We start from the raw sequence: 13,738 nt of genomic DNA on the forward strand, positions 1-13,738 counted from the left end.
AGACAAACACTTCACACACTTGGCCTAAGTTGGTCTTTGTTTAATCCAAAACATCACAACTTACCAATTTCAAATGTACAAGAGTAGGACAGTTTTACTCTTACATTTGACAAGTGTTTTAAACCTTTCTTTAAGATATGTCACTCAACTTACAGTCTTGGAATATGACTCTAAGACTTGTTTTGGAACGAAGTATGACTCATCTTCTTGATTTAACCATTCTAAAAATTCAAGATTCCTCTTCTTAGTCATAAGAATGCACTAAGATTTCCTTAGAGGACTAATTGTGGTATGATTTCTAAATCATTAAGATGATCACAAAACCTGATACTAAAGTACTCTCCCATCTTTTCAGATTTGAGAAACTTTTATCTTTTCTGCCTAATTTGATTCTTCCTATTCGTTCTGCCATACATCGACATTTTTCCAATGTTTCAGAATTATAATTAAACTTGTAAGTATAACCATATTTACTAAACTTTAGTAATCATGACGAATAGTCTTATCGATATTTTGTGGTGGACTTGACCAGTGCACACGAATGTGTACTCGATCCCTTAGTCCTTCACTTGACTCAGATATACATGTGAACAAGGAACTAGTCTTAATTTTCTTTATTTTGTAAACTTAGACACGACCACAAATGAAAGAATCAAATTTATATTTTCAATATTGCTAGAAACATACAAACATCAAGTTTTCATAAGTGCCATTGCAAGCAGATATAAAATAAAGTAAAACAAACTTTTATTTATTTATAAAATGCAGAAAAAACTTTTCCTTACAATGCAACTTTAAATGAAAACTATGCTATTACATGTTTCCTAGCAATCTATCATAACTCCTAAGAGTTGCTCAAGAATCCGATCTTCAATCAAGCGATAGAAATCCATCTTCGCAGTCAGATTCAACATACTCTTTCTTTAAGTTTCCTTCAATTTTTTTTTGATTCTTCAAACATCAACATGTGACCCAGTCACATCATGTAATAAGAATCTCAGAATAGAAACTTAACAGAGTTAGATAGTGGGCTTTACCTGAAGTAGAGTCAAACTTCTTGACTTTACTAGCCTTATGATCTTTCAGGTAAATTTGGCAGCGTCGCAACCAATGCCCTTTCCTTTTGGCAATAGAACCATATGGACCCTTTGGGAATGGTACATGGGATAATCTCAGACTTAGCCTTTCTCTTTACCATTTGGTCAACCGAGTTGACTATGGCCAATCCCTTTCAATTGGGAAGAGAAAGCTTTTACTGGGTATCCAACGTAACCATTGTTAATGTCCATTGAAGGTTTGGAAAGTTGATCTTCTAATCAAATTTGCTTTACTAGTTCTCAAATCATTTCTGATTCAGCAGCACCAAGCAAATAGATAAGATCATTAAGGGTCATGTCATAGTCTGTTTCATAGTAGTCCCAAAGGAACTTACTATGTGACTTAGAAAGTGATTGAACATCCGACTTTCTTAAGACTTTGACACCCAACTCTCCCAGCTTGTCAATATGTGACTTCATCTCCAAGATGTTAGCACACATAGACCTTGCTTGCCATTAGGGCATGAGCGACCTTGAACTTGTGGGTAAGGGGGAATAATTGGAGGAGGCATAGGAAGTGAAGTTTCAAGAGATTTGGGAAGATCCTAGATGTCTGAACCAGACATCTTTTTGGGAGATATTCAAGATAGTTGATTTAAAGTCCTTAATATAGCACCCAATATGAAATATTAAGGCTAGGACCCAACACAATATTTTATAACTTGGAAGAAGGATGTCGTAATCCAAGCTATAGAATATTTAAAGGTAGGTGAATGACGATTCACTAATTTCCACCATGAAAAACGAAATAAATTATTTAGTTTTTAATTGGATTTGAAACTCCTAGATCTTTTGAGATTCATTGAACTGCTCAATGGCATGTTTCAATCTCGAGTGTGCCCTTCAGGTTTTGTGATTGGGATGCCGAGGATCACAAAACAAGGTGTGAAGTAACCATGTAAATTACTTGGTACCCTTAATATTTACCCCTTAATCGATGTGCCGGTTAACCACACGCGCTCCACCGATACTATGATGAATATTAAGTTACCCTTTGCATACCTTGTTAAATCAAGCTAGTGTGTCGGTTAACCACACAAGCTCCACTAACCGACTTAGCAACGTGTAAAGTGTAATTTCATGGATTAGCACCTTATTCACATTTTCCTAAAGTAACTAAGATTGGGAATTATAAAACAATTTAGTTACTTTATATTTATCATTATACTTTTAATGAAGGTAGAATTATAGTCCTTGTCCTACCTGTTCGGCTAACGACCCTCCACCAGTTAAGGAAGCGGTGGGTGAGAGTGGACACCCATTAAATTGCCATTTTATAGGCAGTAACCTTATACCCCCCTTATAGTCCGGCTTCGTGAATGAGGCATACTAATGGTAAGATGACTTGCTCTTATACATATATATAAATATTATTAACTTATAATATTATAAAGTATAAGGGTTGAATTTTAACTTTTAAAATTCTAAGGGCTTAACTTGGAATTAAAGTATTCATAAGGGAAAACTTTTTCAAATTCCAAAACTTGAGGGCAAGTTTTGAAACTATTCAAAACTATTCAATTCCATAACTTATGTGTTTAAAGTATTTTTAATCCAAAAACTCTTCAAGTTCCATAACTTGAGGATAAGTTATGGAAGACTTTAAACTATTAAAAGAATGTGACTTTTCTTTATTCATAACCCATGGAAATATTTATGAGTTTTATGAACCTTAAGTGTGACTTTTCATATAACTTGAGGACAAGTTACAAAAACACATTTTAGAATCAACTCTTAGATTAATTTGGATTGAAAACAACAATTTCACATAACTTTTCCTATTAATCTAAGCAACTCATAAGAACAAGATAATTCAAATCAAACTTTTTCATGTAATTAGCCTAAACCTTAAACTAATACAAAACATGAATCTATTGACAATTATCTTTGAAATTGGCTTAACATGAACATTACCACATCAAAAACAAGTTTATAAGTTGAAAAACAGCTTAGGGTAATGTTCCTAGTCCATTTCCAGCCAAAACAGTCGAAGATATGCTGTCTGGGGGTCCAACTCGTCGAGTGCATAAACCAACTCGACGAGTTGGATCGTTTTGAACACTTTTAAGGCATGGACTCGGGGAGTCCGTTGCCCAGACAGCAAAAAACTTCGATTTTTAAGCAGATTTCGCAAGTATAACAAGAAAGCAAGCCTAGGCTCTGATACCACTGTTGGGTTTTGAGCATTCTAACACTCCTATGGTGTACATGCAACCCTAAATACCTTGGATCTATTTTTTCTCTATTATCCATGCAAATATGAATATTACAAGGTATTACCCTAACTAGCATACAATCTTTGATACTTGGGTAATAAAATAGATAGAATACATACCTTGTTGATGTAGCTTGACTCCATGAAGCTCGAGAGCCGAGTGCCCCAAGTGTGACACCTCAAATGGTTCACACAACATCATCAACACATGGAATAACCATGAGAAGAAGACACTTCATGCTCAAATCGGCTAGCCCTCATATATGTGTCACTAGTGCCAATTTCTTGAGCTAAAGGGGTCCTTATATAGTGTGCACATTAGGGTTACACCATGTAACCCATGACTTTACCCATTCCTTATGCTCCATGGGTTTTAATCTCCATGGAATATCTATGGGTCACCACATGGGTTAAACCCAACATAAGAAATCATGGATCATAAGCCCACATATATAAGAATGAATGATCTACACAATCAATCCCCATATATTTAATTAGTCTCTTTTGATCACTAAATTAAGTCCAAATTAATTCTTGATCAATACTAATTAAATAACATGATTTCATATTAATATATTTGAACTTATAATATGTCACAAATGTCCTCTTCTCACAAACGGTCTATCCAAATGTTCTGATGCCATGCAACCCAAATGGACCATGCCGAGTCGGGTCAAGTACATACTAATTATAGTTATGGACTTAGACACTAATCCAACAGTTGGAACCACTGACAAATCTTATTTATAAATTTATAATGAAAATGAATTTAAATATAAATTACGCTCAAATAGAATAGAGAGTAATTTAACTTAAACTGATTCCCTAGACAAAAGTCTTGAAATTGTACATGAAGAGTTCCTATTTGTTGGCTACTACTTGTTGGGCACTCCGGGGTCGCAGTTCTTCACCGGTATACTAGAAACTAGGGGAAATGGCTAAAAGTCATAGAATATCGAGAGAGAGAGAGAGAGAGAGAGAGAGAGAGAGAGAGAGGACTTGTAGGGATGCGGACAATGAACATGGGACTCAAGGCTATTTATAGGGTTGATTTTACCAACACACATCACACATAGTAGTGCGCGTCGTTCACTTCAATCTACCTGTTGGCCGACACGTGTCCAGTTCTGGCCGGAGCCACATCGCCCCCTTCTAGAAGGTATTGGCTTTGCGCAAATGCACGTGAAGAATTTTTACAATTTCAAATTTGCATAGCTTCTTCATACAGACTCTTGTTTTTTTATGTACATTATATATATGCATAGATATCGACGTGATGTACAACTTTCATTTACTCTCCGTCGGCTAGTTTTGACTTTATTTATTTCACACAGGCTTAGACTGTTAAAGTCCACGTAAAATGCATAACTTTCTCATCCGACGTCCGTTTTCGACTGTCTTTATATTGTTGAACTGCTATCAACGAGATCTTAAACATTGTTTTAGATTATTTTGGCTAAAAATCGAAGGATCTAAAATTCAATTTCTTAGTTTTATACAGCTATGCTGAATCTTAGAAAAATCATAACTTCCTCTAATGAAGACAAATTTAAACATTCTATCTCTAATTCACTATTTACGATATTCGTAGTTGTGTCGAGTCGAAGACGAAACTTCAATGAATCATAACTCCTTTTTTGCTTGCAAGCTGTTTATTAGGAGTTAGGTTACCAGTGTTAGGCATTGGTTCTGAAATTTTGAGTTACGAAGTTCGTTGTAAATTTCTCATTTGATTTGTCATATGGAAGCACACCTAATATGATGAAGGATTAAATGCAACGTGAGATTCTTGGATTGACCATCATTATGCTTGTGGGAGCAGCAGGTTGGTGATGACTTGTCAGGAAGTCAAGTGTGTATTTAAGGTATTTGGGCATAATTTCTGGATTTGGGATTGAGTGAAATTCACGATTAGGATGTTTTGAGTGTTCTTTCTATAGGGTTTGGAGGTGTTCCTAGTTAGGGAACTATGGGTAGATTTGACAAATGGATGATCATCAGTCTTAGGGTATGATTTATGAATTTTAGGTTGATGGGTTCCTGATTCTGGGAATTATATTGATGGAGTTGGTTTGTGGTGGTAATTTTGGGAGTTCCCGGTTTGGATGGTTCTCATAGGAAGTTAGGTCCTACAATTACAGAGAGAAAGATAGTTGTTACGGTTGAGTATTTTCAAGTTATTGGGTTGTTTGTTGGCATCGGTGGTTTCCGAGTGGTTTCTCATGTTTTCTTTATAAGATTCCTTGATTTCGAAGTGTTTACAGGAATTTTTTGTAATACGTTGGTGAGATTTCAGAGATCCTAACCAAGACGGATTTTGAGGACGAAATTCATTTTAAGTGGGGAAGATTTGTAACATTCTGTTTCGAGAAGTTTCTTAGTTTGGGATTATGGGCAATAAATGGATCAAGTAGAGGCCTTAGACTTCAAGAAAACAGGGTTTAGACAAAGCATTTGGTTTGTTTTTCAAAGGCCTTAGTTTGTGCTTTGGAGCCGAAGGGTAAAATGGGGAAAGTTATTTGTTAGGCTTTTTGCAAGGATTATGTTTTTTTAGTTCAACATGTGTCTAGTAAAAAATTACCTAGATAAAAGTGTGGGGTTTGTCCATACCTTTTCGTGGATATAAACATTGCCGAAAACAGAGTTGAAACAAGGAAGTTATGGTTGTTTGAAGTTGAGGTGGATTTAGGTGAAAACTGTCGCCACAGAGTGGGGATCACAACCCATGTTATGGTAGTCGCCATGACACAACGATCAGTCAGGCCTAAGCCCATGGTTTTAGGGTTTTCAATGTATTTAAGCATATGGTTCCGACTTTATTGCGATTTTACTAGCCTTCATCACTTCTAAAGCCCTTTGTGAGAAACCCTAGCCCCCACCTTCAAGATTTTAGCTTCTCCTTTCTCCTCTCTCCTCTTTTGGAAGCTTTTTATTATATTTTGATGAAGTTAAAGATCAAGAAGACTCTTTTGGTTACAAGAAATGATGCTCCAAGTTTAGATCATCAAAGACACTACATTTTTGGACTATTGTAAGTATAAAGTTCCAATCTTGCTATCTAGTTCTTTAGATCTTGTCATTTTGGATTTTTGGCACTTTTGGTCAAATTTATGGTTGATCTTGGAGTTAAGTAAAATCCAACATCTTTTGATAAGTTTGGAATGTTTCTTGGACCACATCGACTAGGAAAGTTATGAACTTTTGCCTTCCCTTTTAGCCATGCAAATTATCTTGGTCCTTTAGGCCATTTTGGTGTATTAAAGTTCAGATCTTGATTGATTAGGGCATTATTACGAATAAAGTTGGTTACATTATCCCTCTAGACATCTTTTTGATTCAGATCTAGAAGTGGGAGACTTGGACTTAATGGATTAAGTTGAGAAAGATGAATATTTGGGTCCTTTTGGGACTTAAAGTCTAGATCTTGGTGGTTTGGGACTTCGTATTGGATAAAGTTAGAAACTTTATCCACTTAGACATTGGAAATAATTAGATCTGAGCTTTGGAGCTCTTGAAATCAGAAGAAATGGATTAAGCTCGTTTGAGCTATTCAGGCCAGTCCCCACGTCGTAGCCTTTAGCTGCCACGACGTGGCAACCGGGGAATTGGCAATTGTTCTGGTATTTAGTGCACACTACATAGCCAAGGAAGGCCACAACGTGGAGGGATATTGTTCGCAATTATGAGTTTATCTTTGACCGTCGACTTTTTGACAAGTTTGACTTTTGGTCAAACTTGGATAGAATTGAACATTTGACTAAGGATTGGTTTCCATTTGGCTTTAGGGAGCTTCAATTGGATGTTTTGTTGTTGTGGTATTTATTGGACGTCTGTGAATAATTCAGGTGACTCTTCTCACTATACTTGTGGGTCGAATGCACTAATGTCGGCCCACTGGATTGTGTTATGTGAAGTGATAACTGTCTTTATGACTTTTGCATGTATGATATGATTGAAATACAACCCATAGCTCAACCATTATTGTATGTCTAGGTTGAAATAAAAACCAGGGTTGGGCCCTTTATTTTATATTCGAGTTGAAACATACCCTAGGGTTGGTCCCCATGGTTAGTCCTATGATTGTATGTTGGTTTGGAATATACCCCAGGGCTAGGCCCACTGATTAGTATGAAATGTGGTATTTTGGGGATCTAACTACACTTTGTGCTTACAATTTATTTTTAAAATGTTTTCAATGACTTTTGTTTTCAAAAGGAAGGGTCCGACTTGATCGCACTGCGTTCCCTGAAGTTTTTTGCCGCAATGATTGTTTATGATTTTACTCTGATGTTTTGAGAATACTTTCACTCTAATCCTCTTTTAGGATAATGAATGAATGTTTTTTGGCTTATTGAAAATGAAAATTTTCCTTAGTATGTGTAAGACGTTATAGGTTAGTTGTAATTGTTCAATAGTTGAACAAAAGAAGAAAATCTCGAACCATCCATGGTATGGACGGTTTTGGAGGAATTCTTATGGTTTCTAGAAGCCTCCTCCTTGCATATAAGGAAAGAATTTGAGCTGGATTTAATCTATTATTTAATCAATTCAAATATGGCTTTGTCCGCAAGTTACTAAAACTATAAATAGGACCCATTGGCTCTTAATTTTCATGGCTTTTTACTTCACACAATGGGGAGAATGAAAATTCTTTTAAATCATCTATGAATTGGGAATTTCCTATCACTAGTCTTCAATATAGATTAGCATCAACCAATGATAATGATAGAACATTTCATATTGAAAGAAAAATATGATCAATTAAATGATAATAATAGGTAAAAAATGAACGAGCAAAGAGTTATATCACTTTTTAATAATGGTCAGTATATTTAGAAAGTACACAACAAGGTGATCCCAAGAATATAATCATTGCAAAAATCTTACTCCAGTTGTAGGAGTTATGATTTTATAAAAGATAGAAACCAACCGCATTAATAACGCTATTAATGTCTGTGACAACTGGAAAATTTTAGAGCAAATAAGGTTTAAACTTTAACCGTGTACAACTGAATTCACAAATACAACCTCATGCAATAAAATTTTGATAGCCATGAGGGCATGTTTTATAAGTTAATAAATATGTGTATATTGAAACCCATGTTGATTTAAGTTAATATAAGTCAATATAAGTCGAAAGGTTAAGTCTAAAACCATAAATAAATCCACTATAAATGAGATTTCGGTTTTAGGAATCTAGGGACATTTAGTTTTTGGTTTTTGGAATCTAGGTTCAAAAAGGGTTTTCGGTTTCATGAGGGCCGGAATCTCTTTTGTGCTTGCCACTAGGACCGAAATCATCATTGGAAGGGTACACTAGGAGATTTCGGTCATGAAAGGACTGAAATCACCCTCTTTAGGGCCGAAACCACCATTAAGTGGCCATGTGGTGCCACTTGATTTGGTAGTTTAGCTTCCTAAGAGGATAATTACACATTCCAATGTAAACATCACCTCATTTTATCCTTCCCTTCATATATATATATATATATATATATATATATATATATATATATATATATATATATATATATATATATATATAGACACACATACACATACGATTTGGAGACCATTCGAAACTCATTTCACAGTAAACAATCTTTCACCTCATATCCTCTCAAGATCAAACCAATATTTCTTCCAAAACTTAATAGCAAACAATCCCAGGAATCCCACTTCAAAGATAAATTCTTAGGATTTTTTTGTAAGTATTTATTTTATAATCTCCTGTTTAACCCGCTTTCACAATTAGTTCATTCTAATTTACACATATTAATGTGTGTTAAAACTCTTAGGATACAATCATTTTCGCATATTCGTAGCTCGAAGATCTTCATCGTCGTCTCGTAAACAAACCGAAAATACACATTAGGTGGGTTCATACCCCCACATTTTTCCAAGATTTTTATCTGCTTTTGTTTTTTTTTTTTTTGGGGGGGGGGGGGATACAAGTAAAACACAAGAAAACTTGTGTTAAAAGACAAATCGTTTATTATGTTTTCTTATATTTTATACATGTTACGTAAAAATGTTAAATAACGTTACTACCAAAATTACAAATTTTTACATTCAAAGTTGCTAAAAACGCAAAGGTTTTCAATTCTATGGAACATAAATTTACAAACTATAATGAGTATAGTTTGTGGAATATTTATGTTATTTTACCCTTTTGGGACAAAGAAATAATTATATAAAAATATAATCATTATTACGTTATATAAACACTATGAAAAGGTGATACATACTTTTACAAGAAAAAGGATTTTCATTTCATTTGACGTAAACCTGTTAATGAATAAATTTGTTAGACACGTCTTCAATTACTTATCTAAGTACCAACAAAGGTCATGTATTATAACCAGAATCTCCTGGGGGAGAGCAAGACACTTGTGTATAGATCTATACGGGACTGACAAATATGCACCTAAAATGTTAGCTACAGTTAGACCGGCAGCTCTGGGATGACAAATGTCATAACATTCCGTCGTCTGAAGAACGTCGTCACAGGCCAACTAGTCGCTAGCATGGTTGTAATAACTCACATGGGGTATTAACAATACATTTTGGTTTACGGGGCTAACAAACACTTAAATTGTTTTATATACGTATAAAACTACATATACTATTTTAAGTATGGAAAATACTTATACATTTCAGTCATGGAACATTTAAGACTACAATTCATTTTATATAAAATCTGAGATTTTCTAGAACAGACAGTATCATTTAACGAACAAACGGCTTTCAACTCATTTTATGGAAATATCGGATTTTCTGAAAACAATCACGATTACTTTACACGGAGAGGCTTACATTTTCTCATACAAAAAGCTTATGAACTCACCAACTTAATTGTTGACACTTTTCAAAACCACTTGTATTCTTAGGAAATCTGTAATACGGGTAACCACCAGATTTTGAGGACGGGACCCTAAGGCACTGGTTAAAAACTCCTTTTGTCATCATATTGTAATTTATTTGGAAACATGTAATCCATGCAATAATGTAACCTTTTAAATTATATTTATGACGGTTGTGTTTGCTTTCTTTTAAATTATATTTATGACGGTTGTGTTTGTTTTTATACATCAATAGTATAATCAAAAGAAAAAGATGTGACTCTATATGCTCCGTCTTCTCAAAAATCCAGCAGGTACCTGTCTACTGATTTCCTGAGAATACAAGCAGTTTGAAAATATCAGCATAAAGCTGGTGAGTTCATAAGCGGTATTTTCAAATGAAAACTTGTTGATGAATTTGTAAAATCATTCGTATGGTTTCAAGAAAATCCGATATTTTCTTTAGTGAGAATGTAGCGTTATCAATTCTGTATAAAACCATGAATGTTCGTTACTGAAAACTGTAGTGATATGCGAAAATACTACATCATGTGTCCAGCTAATGCTAATCATGATGTATAAGTATTTCGTACGTAAATCCATTTTATAATCGGTTCTGATTGAAAACCCTGGCTATATCCAGTATACGTAGTGTATTTTATTACTTAAAATAAAACCATGTAGCGAAATCCCTGGAAATTCTCCGGTTGTAGTGCGTATTAGTTTTATTTGGTATAAATAAAACTGTGGAAGAGTGCCAACTTGTAAACCAAAGGTGATTTATACATATTGTGAGTCATATAAACATACTTGATTCGACCTGGAGACCTTTCCAACGTTCTTCAGGCGTTGAGTTAAATGACATTTGTTCACCCCAGGCATGCCTGCCTAACTGTAGCTAGCAGTTCAGGTGTGGGATTGTCAGTCCCGAATAGATCTATTCACAAATCTCACGCTCTCCCTCCAGGAGACTCTGGTTATACTATGATAAGATTTATCCCTGTACACCTAAGGGTATAGTATTGAAGTAGTGCCTCATAGTATCATACAATCTAGTTTACATGTAGTGTGGTAGCGTTATACCGTAGTGAAATCCGTATGTAGTGTCAATTATAGTTATGAATGCCATGTTCATGTGGTGATGTAAACTATAAAATATATTTGTCGTAGTGTATATGTTTATTAGTGAAAGTTTCTGTACTTGTTATGTTTTGCAAAATCCCAAACTATACCTATTATAGTTTGCATGTATAACGTAGTGAATATCGAGTCCGGAAAACTATGCAATTTAGTGATAAGTTGTAAAACTCCCCTTATGCTCAACATAGTACAAAAGGGTTAAAGTATGAGAATTGCATGAGTTTTATATTTGTTAAAATCTCCTTGTATTAATTTACAAAAGTACTTATGGTTTGGCTTGTATTCTCCCCCTGAAAACAGTAAAAACACGGAAAGATGTAGGGGTATGAACTCACCTTGAGCGAGTGGTTTGAACGAAAGACCGGTTCGGGATGTTGATTGTCAAGTGAAACCTCGAACTCAACTTGACCCTAATAACATGTAATGACACACATAGGAGTCAAATGAAGGTATTTCACTACTAGATACGATAGAGAATCACTCTAGGGACTTGGGACTACTTGCACCAAGTGATAGAACCTTGTAGGATTGAGTAAAGGGAGTGTATGGCCACCTTGAGTGTGTGTGCGGCCATGAGAGTGCGGTCCAATGGGTGTGCGGCCGTACACTCATGAAAGAGGGTGCCTTTGAAGTGTTCTCAAGGTCCATACTTGCATCCATGAAGTATTCTAGGTCTATACTCAGTTGTAGTGCAAGATAAGGGTCCTAGAAGTGGGTTTGCGGCCCTAGGATGTGTGTGTGGTCGCACACTAGAGTGTGTGGTCGCACACTTGGGTGTGTGTGGCTGTACACAGGTGTGTGCGGTCGTACAGCCTACAAGATGATGTCCATAATGCCCATTCTAAGGTGCAACAAGGCTAGGGGCATGTCTATCTCGAATATGGAAGCTAAACTCTCACTTTGGAGGGTGTTTTAAGGGTGTGCGGCCACCTTAAGGGGGGTGTGCAGCCGCACTCACTTCCAACACGAAGAAGATGTCGATTATTGCACACTTAAGGCTTAGATAGAGAGGTTTTTCATGGATATCAAGTTAGAGGATGAATTACTCACATTCTTGAAGCTTTGGAGGGTTTGGGGTCGAAGAAACTTGAGAGGAAAAGGGTTGTGTACTGCCAAGGTATCAAAGGAATGAAAGGAAAGGGGTTACCCTTTATATAGGGGAGAGAGTGCTGCCAAAAAGTGAGTGTGTGGCCAAGGAGTGGGTGTGCGGCCGCACACCCATGTGTACGGCCGTACACTCCTCCTAGAGGTGTGTATGGCCCGGTTTTCTCACTATACGACACGCTGACTCATTCCTAACCTCAACTTGGTCATACTCGAGCTTAGAACACTTAAATGAACCCTTAAATAGTACAAGGAATCAACAAAACAAGTTGAATATGGATTGATTTGACTACGTGTACAAGAGAAAAGATCCGGGTTGTCATACCCCCGAACGTTTCTGCCGTTCTGGTTTGGGGGTGTGACAGATTCGTATCCGAGCATTGTTTATAGTGAACTAAGTATATCAAACCACGTAAGATATACAAACTATAAACACAATGAGACTAAAACTCTCTGACGTAAAATTTTCGTACAAGTATACTTTAAAATATTACGATATTTTTATAAAAGTATAAGTACAATCATACTTACTGGTCCAGTGTCGTAACAGTAACAAAACGAAAAGTATTAAGATGAGTTGAACACTACGAGTAGGCCTCGGGGTATGTAATTAGATCAGGGATAAATATAGCCTGATCAACTATATTTATCCGGGATGTGGCTAACATATGCCGAGGAATGGTCGTAGTGAACGACGAGTCTAAAACTTACCAACCCCTCATACCAAGAAACTCTAGAACTAAACATAAAAATGTAAAATACTATGGGAGTATTTTATGGGAGCTGTAACAACAACGTTTAGAACTCGATAATTATTAAAACTAATATATCGTAAAGGACCTTCTCACCAGAATAAATCAAATCCTTCACATAAAAACTAAAGACCCTTACTGGTAGATCTATAATTGCGAAGGGTATATGTTAAGGTTATATATAATTAAGATTTTATAGACTTAGGATTTGTGATTCTGCTTTAAATCCTATTCCTTGTTTGGTTGTGGGTTTAGAGTGGAGCTACTTATCCGACGGTCTATTCGATCTTGATTATATACATTATGTATGCATTAAGTAATTATAGGAGGAACCGGTATGGGTCACATCACAAAACTTTTATTAACGTATTTATATTTATTATTTTTATTTTCCTTCACAAATATTATAAATTTATATACTTAAGTTTTTCATATATTTCTCATATCCCTATTCTCGCACATACGCGATGGCATGATTCCATATACTCGAAGACCCCTATTTCCCTAACCATGGAAATGGTGGTTGGATAGAAGAGGATCCCAAGGAGGATCCTGAGGAAATAATGGAGGAAGACCCCAAAGACGATT

Source organism: Lactuca virosa, chromosome 5, assembly GCF_052849685.1.
Source record: "Lactuca virosa cultivar CGN04683 chromosome 5, Lactuca_virosa_CGN04683_v6, whole genome shotgun sequence".
Lineage (NCBI taxonomy): Eukaryota > Viridiplantae > Streptophyta > Magnoliopsida > Asterales > Asteraceae > Lactuca > Lactuca virosa.